Source organism: Grus americana, chromosome 1, assembly GCF_028858705.1.
Source record: "Grus americana isolate bGruAme1 chromosome 1, bGruAme1.mat, whole genome shotgun sequence".
NCBI lineage: Eukaryota > Metazoa > Chordata > Aves > Gruiformes > Gruidae > Grus > Grus americana.
Window position 1 is genome coordinate 26,554,829 of NC_072852.1, and position 12,748 is coordinate 26,567,576.

The window sequence follows — 12,748 nt, forward strand, 5'->3', positions numbered from 1 at the left end:
ACCATTTCAAGTCTCAGTGGTTTTATAGGAATCCTATATGAAAGGGATGAATATGTGCAAAAATATAGTTAATAGCAACAATGTGTCATTCGCTGGCATAAATGAATATAGAACATTTTTCAGAAGTTAGTAGATTGAATAAAGTTATTATCTTGCATTACAAATTACTTCCTTAGTCCAGCCGGCTCTTAGGAAAGGAAGAAGCCTGAGGTCAAGCAGACTGGCATGAAGCTGGTAACTCTTCAAACCTGAGAATATCTGGAGAGCTGCCTGTAGGGGCACTTTTTACGCCAGTAATTGCTAATAGCCCCTGTACCACAGTTCAGAACAGGAAATAGAAACCTTCTTTCATGTTAATGATTGCTTTCTAATTGCATAAACAGCAATGAGAAAGCTGTCCTTTATAGCAAGCTACTTCTCCAGCTCAGGGAGGAAATAAATTTTTTTGTGGCATTCCTGGTGTCTGCTGCGGTGGGTGTTGAGTCCAAGCTTCCAACAGAAAGAAAGGATGAAATAAAATGTCTGTCTAACATTATTAACCATATGACTGTTTGCATGAAATTAATTTAAAAAATCAAGCTGAAAAAAATAAAAGATAGCATTTTTTTTCATAACATCTTAACCCAGTTTTATTCCCCTGGAACATAAAGGAGGGTATAAGAGTGGAAAGTTAACAAGCCCTGAGAAACATCTTAATTAGACTTCATGTCATGGTGTTAGTGGATGTCATCTGGACCTAGCAGTCATAAAATCCAGAAGTTAAAATTGAAAACTGTCCTAAATATACTGGTCTTTATGCTCTACATGCTTCCAAAAGAAATATGTCACAGAGATACATTAGACTTATTCATTATTTAGCTTCATCACAAAGTTAAACAAATATTTTTGTCGTGGTTTAACCTGGCAGGCAGCTAAAACAACCACACAGCCATTCACTAACTCCCCCTCAGTTGGATGGGGGAGAGAATCGAAAAGGAAAAAAAAAAAGGTAAAACTTGTGGGTTGAGATAAAGACAGTTTAATAAGACAGAAAAGGAAGACAACAACAACAACAATAATAATAAATAATAATAGAATATACAAAATAAACTATGCACAGCACAATTGCTCACCAACTGAGAACAATACTCAGTTAGTTCTTGAGCCCAACTGCCTCCCAGCCCACTCCCTAGTTACATGCTGAGCATGACGTCATATGATATGGAATATCCCTTTGGCCAGTTTGGGTCAGCTGTCCTGGTTGTGTCCCCTCCCAGCTTTTTGTGTACCCCCCCACCTTCTCATTGGCAGGGCAGTATGAGAAGCTGAAAAGTCCTTGACTGCTTGGCAACAACTAAAACATCAGTGTGTTATCAACATTATTCTCATCCTAAATCCAAAACACAGCACTAACCAGCTGCTAGAAAGAATATTAACTCTATCTCAGCCGAAACCAGGACAATTTTATTGCCTGATAAACAATACTTCACCTCAAGGGCAGTTTTCAGCACAGGTTATTCAGTTATAAATTACTCTGCTAAGACAATCTGATGGTTTGCACAAAATTATTGCTGTCCAAGCTAAAAGAAGTGTGTTTCAATGAAACCATACTTGCTTCATAAGAAAGCTGTAGCTTTGTTTACCAATTAAAAACATTATTTTGCTGTAATGTCATTGTTCATAAATCAAATAGCAAGAAAATATCTAATCTGAATTACAAGTTTCTTAAAGCAAGATAATAAGGAACAAAATCATCACAATGTCAGATATTTAGTTTCCTTCCCATTGTGTATGCAGCATTGCACAGTCACTTGAAAGAACTGCTATATGATATAACATAAACCAGCCTCAAGACTACAGCAATTACAGTTTAGATATTTGACATACACCATGTGAATTAAAAAAAAAAAAAAAAAAAAAGCCGTTCAGTCTAATTCATGTTAAAACAATAGAAAGCAGAAGGGTGGAACACCAGGCAGTGGGGACATTTCTGTAAATACAGCTCTGTTAGAAGAAACAACTTGAAACCACTCAAGGTCCCAAAATCAATGACAGTTCTGTTATGGGTCGAAGTCCATTTGTGGCTTCTCCTCTGCTCCCATCAGCTTCAGCAAACTGCTCGTATAATTCACAATGAGTTTGATCATCTAATTTTATCTGTTATACTGAATGGAAATGTTGTCTAGATGGGACATCAATCCTTCCAACCCCCATACTGTACTCTTCTAATTCATCCCCCAGTTATAGAAATTAGGACAGAAGATGATATAACATGGAAAGCTTTAAAAAAAAAAGAGAGTAGTGTGCAGCTGTGTGCAGCATAACTAATGATGTCTGGTTTCCCTCCTGTCTCTGATGTCTAAGAAAGAGTGATCTCATTAGCCTCTTTCACAAGGAATAATAATAGGATGTCTCTTCTCCATCCACTTGCCAGTTCTCATAAAATTATAAAAACTGCTTATCTTTAGGCTCTTTACCCCTCTTAAATGATGTTCAAGAATTACTGTGAGTTTGACAGACAGACTGACATGGGAAATGATCGCATTCACTCAATTACTTGGAAATTTACTCAATTACCTAGAAACCCAGGCTACAAATTGCCATCTCTCCTTATTTTGATGTGTTAATTCTGAGAATTTCTAGCCAGTTTACTGTAGGAAAGAGAGATCTGGACACGGTCTTTTCCAGTCTCTTTACTGTGGACTTCCACATTTCTCTCTCTGTCGGCGAAACTCTGTTTACATCGGGCAGTTACAGGGAATAGCATAAAGGTTGCTCTTGCCTGGTTGCCATGCCCCTGGACTACAACAAAGAATTACAACTGAGAAGTGGGAATCCTTCTGCAGATTTTCCACAGCTGCTAATGTAAACAATTGCAGCTACTAGCCAGACGTGTGGGTAGATCAGCATCTGTTCTTGAACAATATCTCTTTAGTGGCATTTTCCCTGCTTAGACCCTAGTCCACGTCAGCTCAAACACTTAGCAGCTTCTGGGGAGCTCAAGAAAAAAATTCCGTAATAGACTTGTGTGTTTATGTGTGTACGTGCAGGTATAATGCAGTGGAGGTTTAAGAGAACACTATCGTACAAAACAAGCACAGATTAGGTTATTCATTATTACAATGATACTAACAAAATGAGAGTAGTTATTGGGAGGAAACAAAGGCCTTTAACTGGTAAAGATCCTGGTGATTTTTGAGGTATTGCTGCAGTCCGTCTCTCTGAGCTTGGGAAGAGCCTGCAAAATATCTGTTAAGTGTGGAAGTGAACTGTTGTCTGACAAATCTGTAACATGCTTAAACATCAGTAAAAAACATAGCCATGGGAACCTGTTACTTGATGCAGCTTCTTACATATCGGGGATTTGTCTGGCTGTCCTCAGGCTGGCAGAGACAGGCACGTAGCAGCCCCAGGTGAGTGTGAAAAAGGTCAAGGAAAACAAAGTTACAAATAAGGTAGTTATCTCCCCTTCCCCCCCATTTTCCAGTGTGCAACAACTAAATAGTTGTTACTTGTTAGTATTGCCTTGATAATAAATAATCTATACAGGTCTTGTTGCGTACAATCTTGTTGCATTCTGTTATCACTGTGTGTCACATAAGACAGAACAACAAAGAAAGATTTCGGTGAGCTTCATAAAGTACCTCCAAGATAAGAGCTACCCCTGATCCCAGTAACTTGTAGAATTGGGAGAGCAGCAGTTTTTTAAAAAAACAACACATTTCTCTAAGCCATTTCTAGTCTATAAAAATATTAAAGGGAAACTCTTAAGTTGTTTTCTTCCTATTTCTTCCTGCCATATCATGTTGTGGGTGGGGCTGTTGGGCAACTTTTCATCCTTTTTAAAGTGTCATATTTTCAGTGACATTTCATGAATGTTTAAGTGCATTCGGACCTTGAAGACCAGAGAGTGAATGAGCCATCTTTAAATACGGTAACAGTTTGGATTCTCATTGCCAGGTGTTAGGAATCTGATTTTGAGCTAATGGTGAGCAATGCCTGCAAAGTGCTGCCCATCTCCTGCTCCTAATGAAATTAATGGCATCTAAGGTTGTTTAGCACCTCACAAGAATACGTTCTTATTTACCACCAAAGAAGATACCAGAGTGGGTCATAATTATTAAATTTAAGCCCTCGTTTGTCATTCCTATTAACTTTAGCACCATCAGGAAGAGGTGCTGTATGGATTGTGTATCTATTTTTCCTTATGCTTCCACATGGGTAAAATTACAGCTCAGAATGTAGCTGCCAATGTGTAAATGGCTTTTCTTAGTCAGCATCAAGATGTATTGATCTGTGATGTGCTGTATAAATTATATATGTTAATGTTTCAATCATTACATTGGTATAATACCTGACAATATTTTTCTCTTTTTAACTAATATATATATGTACAGTATTTAAAAACATCTAAACAAAGGCTAAACTATCTAGCATTTTAACTTTTAAAATACAATAAAACCAACCCAAAATTATACTTACAGAAAAAAATCCCAGTAAAAATTATTGTTAAACAACTTAATTATAGCAAATTTCCCAGAATTAATTTGCCATATATGAAACACTTCGCAAGGATCAGACTCCATATTCTGCATGCAATATTAAACAGGAAAATTCAGCAAGGAGTGATTTTACTATTGCAAGCCACATTCACTCCAGTTTACATGGTTGCACTTATGATTAAAACCATGGGAGCAAACAGATTTAGTAGGATTTAAACGTGTGTAACTAAGAGAAGAATTTTAATACCTTCACTTTTGTTGGTGTATCATGAAAAAATGGTTATTTCAAAGGTAGAACTAATGGTTAATATAATTTGTATCACTGAGGAAATCTTTCCACTACGAAAGAAGCACTTTTTCTACTGTAAATATTCTCCTTTTCTCCTTCCTTTGACTAACAGGAACAAAGGGCAATAAAGAATTCATGTTTCTTTTTTTTTTTTTTAAAGATACAATGTCAGATCATAAGTGTGCTTGCCTTTCTTCTGAATTCATAATCTCCTACTATGTTTCATTACGTATGGAAAGCTCAAATACAGTATCTGGTTAAATGTACTCAACCTTTCAGGAAATTACAAAATCCAATGTTGTGTTGAATAATAGACAGTTTGCCATTTGGTTTGGTGGAATGTAAATATCATGAGTGTAAGTAAAATAGAAATGACATAGTGAAAAAGTTGTACATGCGTACAGTCTTATAGAAAAGTAAGAAATGTACATGTTTGTGTCATTTTAAGCTTGATCTAAAAAGTTTTCAGTAGACAAGTACATTTTTCATTGTAAAACTGTAACGATAGATAGATTACTGCTATTTCTTTCCGATTTTATTTGTTTTGTTTTGTATTGGATATGTAGTTAACAAGCTGGTAGCTTTTCAAATAAAAGAATTTATGGTTGGTAGTAGAACTGCAAATAATTGGTTTTATATCTTTTTTTTTTCCCAGTTCACTGCCTGAACAGAAAAAATAAAAAAAAAAATCAAAACACTGTTGTATGTTGACCCAAAGTTAAAATTAATTGATTATACCACTGAAAGAAAAGAATGAAAACAAATTGACTTATTTATAAAATTTTGTTAGAAACATGTGATTTAGGGTTTTTACATTATTTTAAAAATTTTCACTAATTTTGGCATTTAACAAAGCAAAAAGTAATTTCAAAGAAATAAAAAAGCAATGCCTTACCTAGAAAATGTCAAAAAACAGACTTTCTGATTTCCCCTTTCAGCCAAAACTATTAAAAGTTATTTCAACCCAAAAGCTGTTTTTTCAGAGAATGGACTGTTTGTGGCAAAAAGGTCATAGATGTCCTCTATTTGGGTTTGAGTCTGTTGCCCAGAGAAGCTGTGGATGCCCCATCCCTGGAAGTGTTCAAGGCCAGGTTGGATGGGGCTTTGGGCAACGTGGTCTAGTGGAGGGTGTCCCTGCCCATGGCAGGGGGGTTGGAACTAGATGATCTTTGAGGTCCCTTCCAACCCAAACCATTCTATGATTCTATGATTGTAAGTACCATGACTTCAGCAGGGTTTTATGTGGGCACAGGGATGTTCAGTACAGAATTCTTACTGAAGGACCAAGGCCTGATTTTAAAATTGCTGATTCCTCATGTAAGGACCCATCTGTAAACATGAACGTGCCCACAGTGAGTGTTGTCTTAGGAAAGGAACGTGCAAGGTATGGTAGCCAGTTGGAAAATCCATAGTTATTTGAAGCAAAATGTACATGCTTACCTTGCAGCATTATGCTATGCTGATCAGTTAAGCCTGTAATTGGGAAAGATAACATTTTTTTAGGCTTTGATCCTCCCAGTAATTGCATACATGATTAAAGTTACACTCTAGAACAAGTATTTTGACCCTGAAGAACCATCCAGAACATCTGCATTAGTTTCAGAATGGTTATGTGAAAACTTACTAGTGTCTTGGATGCTCTTTACCTCTATTTTTATACTGGCTGAGTATTTCATGTTTTACAGTACAACTAATATATGTAATAAGCTAATAAGAGTTCTGATTATACTTCTGTAACTCTTACTTCTTGACATAAAATCTTTCTCCTACTGTGTAAGTAAGATTAATTTGTAATCTTATATGCTTACTTACATCTCCCACAGTGATCAAAGCAGGCTAAATATGTAGAGTCTCAAAGACGATTTGGGCCTAAATTATAAAAATTAAACACTCTTGTCCATTTGCTGCTTCCTCCCATTTATGATACGCCTGTATCTAACAGAAAAGATTGAAAGATGGTCTTATTTATTGTTCAGAAAAACACATATGACAAACCCCTCCCCTGGGTTTACTAATATCAACTGTAAAGAGCAGCTTTTACTACTAGTGGCAAGAGGAAATCCTAATAATATTTAGTACTGTGTATTGTGCGTGAACTACTGAATTATTGTCTAATGAATCTTTAGGTATTTGGCATGTACATATATTAATGATTCTGTGAGGTAAGTAAGCGAAAGGTAATTCCTGGGATGACATATGCTTATTTGATGGCATTGCAAGGTTATAATGAAGACTGTTAGCAAAATGAAGTGTTACTCAGTGTTAGTAAAGAATCGGCCCCAGAGAGGAACGTAAAGACAGTCTCTCTAAAGGCACATTGCAAGGTGGGATGCATCTCACCGAAGTTAAACCATCTAAAAATTAAGAATTTATTCTAAGAAAGTATTCAAACCTCCTTCTATTGTCAATGAAGGCAAGAAATTGTATCTCGTCTTTACTTATCTTTCAGTATATTCTTCTTTACTCTTAATATTTGTAATACTTTTGCATTAAAAAATAATAGAAAATCAGATTCCAGGAGATTTTTATAAGATAACTCTAAAGCTCTTTGGCATCAAAGGTGAGAGCAAGAAGACATTAAATACTCCTTACTCTGTAAGACATACAAAAGGTCGTGAACTGAAAAGTGAAACATGGCCTCACAATAGAAATAATCTACTGATCTCAGAGCTCTTTATATCATGTGTCCTAAGTCAACATCCCTTCCGTGTCATGTAATCGCTGTTAGATAGTCTTATGCTATTGCATGAAGCTTCCGTGCATTTAACACAGTGTAGAAAAGGAAAAGTACAATTGTCTTTGATAGGATTAAATTATACATCTAATCCTTTTTGTTCCAGATGTCAATACATGAAAGTCATATCAGAGACTCAAATGCAGAACCTCATACATAATTTTAATCCCTCATCCTGTGCTGTAGGTTACAGATCTGGAAGTTGTAGCATGTAAAAGCTTCCAAAAGTGGATTTCTTTCTTATTGCTTTTAAATCCAGTACTGTTAATAGTAAACATTTTACTGAGTTATTTTGGAATACCCTGTGTGCGAACTAAATTAATTGTAAACTGTTTATACAAAATGACAGAGGGAGTTCAGCATTTCATGGCAGGTGAAAAGCATGTCACACACACTGACTTTCCATCTGTGGCTGCATACCTAGACAGTGCCAAACTGAAAACCAGGCAGCATGCAACAGCTGAGAAGGCAAAATGTGATGTGCATTTAATTTCACCAAGAGAACCGTCACATGCCACAAAACACATCAACTCCTACTGCAAAAGAACTATTTTATATGTGTGTATCTACATATATTTATGATGTATACAAATATGTATTTCTTGTTTGGATATATTGTATTTCTTCATTATAGAGACAATCTTGTGTGACTGTAACAGCTGTACAATTTAAGTATTTGGTACTATGCGTGTTTTGCAGGTGCCAAATAACAAAAACCTTTATAAAGTCTGCTAATTTTCTAGTGCACAGAAATCCCTCATTGCATGGAGATTGCAAAAAAATGAGTGAATTGATATCTATCTATCTATCTATCTATCTATCTATCTGTTTGTTTGTTTGTTTGTTTTTAAACCACCAGTCTCTCAATAAGAAATAATAAAAAGACTGTGCTTTTGAAGAGCCTGAAATGCTTTATGCTTTGCTGCTGCAAATTTAGTCAGCAAAAGCGGCTCAACTCATCTAAAACTCATTTCCGAGTTGTGCTGACATTAATGAAACCAACAATGATACTGGTGCAAAAACAATGACAGAAAGAAAAAAGTTTTTTATTTTAAGCTTCATTGAAAATAAAAGACAAAACAGAACATTTGTCAAATGGGGACAATTTGTGATTAGTAGAATTTAAAATGTCATCAAAATTTAAAATAATCATACTTCAAGTGTTAGTGGATCACAGGCAGGCTAAATTTATTGCAAGACTTAAAAAAATAAATTTTAATTTATTACAGCAAGAGATAAAAAAATATTCTAAAGGTGACGTAGTGCATGTCCCCTGAGAATTTTGGCCAAAATTGGTGCAACGTGGCTGTGATTTATTTTTTCCTCAGATTTCAGATCTTATGGCTGTCCAGTGATTTGCCACATTCATAATAGAGTAACAACTGTAAAGCTGCTAAGGGGCTCTCCAGAGGTCCCTGCTGTATACGCCTGGCAGATGCTCGCAGTAGATCCTGACAAGATAATATTTTGCCCCATTGAGATCACTTTTCCTTGGTTTTTAAGGCAGGCAGTCCACACAGATTAGTAGTTCATTTCTCCAGTGAAGGCTGCTACTGGTGATGTGAAGAGTCCTTGACCAGCTGAAGGACCGGAAAAGGAAAAAAGGGCAGAAGGCACTTCAATTTTCAAGGGTAATGCTTGTCTCTACTTTGTACCCAACACTTGGAGAAAAGATGCTGGAAAACTTGTCAGTAAAGTTCCTGACCAGAACACTTTTTCATGGATAATTGGGAGTGAACAGAGAGGGAGTCCTGAGGAGGAGGAGGAGAGCAAAGTGGACTTCAAGGCAAATAAGCCCATAGGGGACAACAAGGAGGAAGAGAAATGGGAAAGGTTCCCTGGTGGGGTAGGTAGATATGAGATAAGCCCAGATATGAGTATAAAGAAAGATAGACAGTTCAGAAGTCCAGCTTAATGAAGTCATCTAGAACCTCTTTTATTGTGAAGCATATCTGCCAGCTTTCATAAGAAAAAACAAAGGAATTGTGTGCAAATTTTTTTTGTTGTTATCACAGAATTTATAAAGCGGCCTCTTCTCCTTGCTTTTGATGAAGTAAAATGTATTTCATAGCTTCTCCTAAACCCAGTCTGCCTTACTTGGATTAAAAACATATCCCTCTAATTTTTGCATTTATGGCAATGTTATTAGTGGGAAGGTGTATGTCCCCCTTCTCTTCTTAGTTTCTGCAGGCCTTGAGTAAATATAGTTGTGTTCTCATTTTCATTTTTTTATATATCAGGAGGAAACAATACCATCACCCACTTTGTGAAAAGCTGTCATGTAACATTATGTGAAAGATGCTTATCTTCTGACAGTCTGAACAAAGTCATTGAAAAAGGACTACCTTCATGAAATAAAAGTTCTCACCCAGTTTATTTAATTGGCTATGCAAACTCTATTTTATTGGTAACAAGACCTGTCATCTAATGGAGTTCACACTAGTTGCCCTAAGGATGAAACGGCAATCAGAGACATTGTTCATTCTATTTGGGCTTCTGCAAATCACTATGCAGATATAGTCTGAGGATGAAACAAATAACCTCAGTGATGAAATGAAACATGAAACTCTCATTTGAACCTTTTGGTGTTGCTTTACTGAGCTTCATTGCCTAAACAACAGTATGCATATTATTACCATAAACATTTGACATTGTCTTGGTTTTGTAATGCTCTGGCAGGGAGTTTGCTGTGACCTTATTGTGTCTTTATGTTTAAAGACTTGAACAATAGTTTTGTCTTCACCGCAGCCATTCCAAAATTATGTCTCTCAAAAAAATCTCCAAACATTGTTTAGAATGGGGCAGTTAATATAGGTCTTCAAAGGAAATTCTATTATTGCTTCAGTTGGTATCCATTTTTATACACAGCTTACCTATACATGCATATATATATATAATGTATATACATATATCTATGGTTTAAATATGCATGTACATTTGTATACATGGAAGAGTTTCGGAAAGGTCATTTTTTTATGTTTCTCTTCTTCCTATTCTTTTTCCAGGAGGGCTTTCAGCCCTTAAAAAAATCTAAACTAAATTTTCAGTTCTTGATGCATAAAAAGTGAATACTTAATAAGCTCTCTTTTTGTAGACGAGTATAGCTAAGCAGATAATGAGGGGTGAAATCTGCAAATATTTATTTAAATGAAACATTGAATTTTCCATGGCAATATTCTAACTCGTTTTGTGCTCACTTTGCAAGAATATTATAGGAAATTAATTTACTGAGAGGCTGCTTAAAATATGTATTGTTATTGAATAGTGGATGATACCAGTGAAAGTCATACTTGGAGTTCTAATATGCAATTATTGAAAATGAACAATAAGCTATTAGTTCTAAGCTCTGCTCTGCCCTGCAGAGAACAAAACAGAAAATGTGACTGCTGCTTATATGCTAGCTGCAATACTTTGCCTGTAATCTCCTGCTCTTCTTTTCTATTATAGTCACACATCATCATCATCATCAAATACATAGTCTGTTCCTACAAACATTTTATGTATTTGTAACTTAATGCATAGTCAAAATGGTCTTATAATATGACCAAACATGGACAGAAGTATTGGTAGAATGGGAAATTTAAGAAGCCAGACTTTTGGGGCAAGACTTGTCTTCACATAGATGATAAAGTGCATCAAACAAAAGACCTATTTCTGTTTATTACTACAGATAAGTAATAAAAAAATCAAAATCAAATTCATCTTCACTGTCTCTGGTTTTTCCATACTTGTAGTAAACTGCTTAATACACTATTACCAAGTATGTTCGCAGACAGAATTTGGCTAATGTTAATGAATAAATAAATAGTATTACTATATTATGAATCTTTAACCTAATCTCAGCCCTGTGTTGAGAGCTGTACCATGTAGTGTGTATGAGACGGACGCTGTTGATGCTTGCCTGTAAACACCCAACTCCGGGCCTGTGGGTCTCAGGTGCCTGCAGTGGAGAACCACAGTTCCTCAGGTGCTCTATAGCCCACGTGTCAGCTTGGCTGGGTCACAAATCACCAAATACAAGTTGCTGTACACCAAGGGGTGGGTCATCATGCGAAGATTTGTGCTCAAAGGACTCCAGCAAGGAGGCAGGGTACATAGGTGCATGGTGTATTATCGCCTCTTGCTCACCTTGAATGACCCAGTGTGCCATTGCTTCTCGCAGCTGAAAGGAAGATGCTTTTTCACAACTGTTCAAAAAGGAAGAAAGGAAGCTATATTCAGCAAATAAATTATTAAGTCTGAATTATCCCCTCAGCTCTATGGCACTGTCATTGCTGCTCCAGTTTTCTGTCTTGCATATGAAGCATAAAATATCACCCCTGTCCTCAAAGGCTTTTCTGACAGAAATGGGCGAGATGGCCAAAGTCTGAATTGGGCCTTGTGAGCTAGCATTCTTTGGGCAAAGGATATATAAATTTACAATTTTATTTTTTCAAGATCTTGTGCTACTCCTCTTTAATCAAAAGGGAGACTTGCCAATGACACAAAGGTGGGGAAGAATGGCCCTGCGGTTTCTCTGACACGGAAGGATCTGCTTAGATGCGTCCATCAACAGCAAACCATTCATACTGCCATCATACTTGGTACAGTGTCTCAACATAAACTTTTATCCCTTTTAGCCGCTTGCTTACAGGAGTTTGATATGACTCAGCAGCATGACTTTTCACAGAGGTCAAAGGGCTGAACAGAATCTAAGACCTGTAAGACACCTATATCAACCAATGCAGAGATTTTACTGGATAATACACTCTAATGCCAAGCCTAACTTACATAAATGAGTATTTTTATTGGAGTAGTTTTACAAAGTATCCCAGATGTTATCAGGGTAAATTAAACTTCATATTGTCTTGACTCATATCACTTGTCCCAGCTCATTCATAGTATAAATTTGTCAAGGCAAAAAGTACTTCGCTCTTTTATTATGTATTGGTTCAACAATAGAGCTCATTATCTCTGTCTTGCAAATACAGAAAATGAAATAAGAAAGGAACACGATCTTCTGAAAATAGGACAGTAAAGCAGGGTCAGAAGTTACATTTGACTTGGTATTTTCTGAGTCCCAAATCAGTTTCTCTCTGACAGTATGCGTTTCCAGAGTGTCTGCTTGTACGTCTGTATCTGTACAGATATATCCTTGTATAGCCACCTCTCTGTATAACTCTTTTTGGAAGTAAACCAGCTGTTTTCTTCTAAATGAATGTTACCAGATCTGAGGTGGTGTGCAGATTTAGTAATATTCTGTTA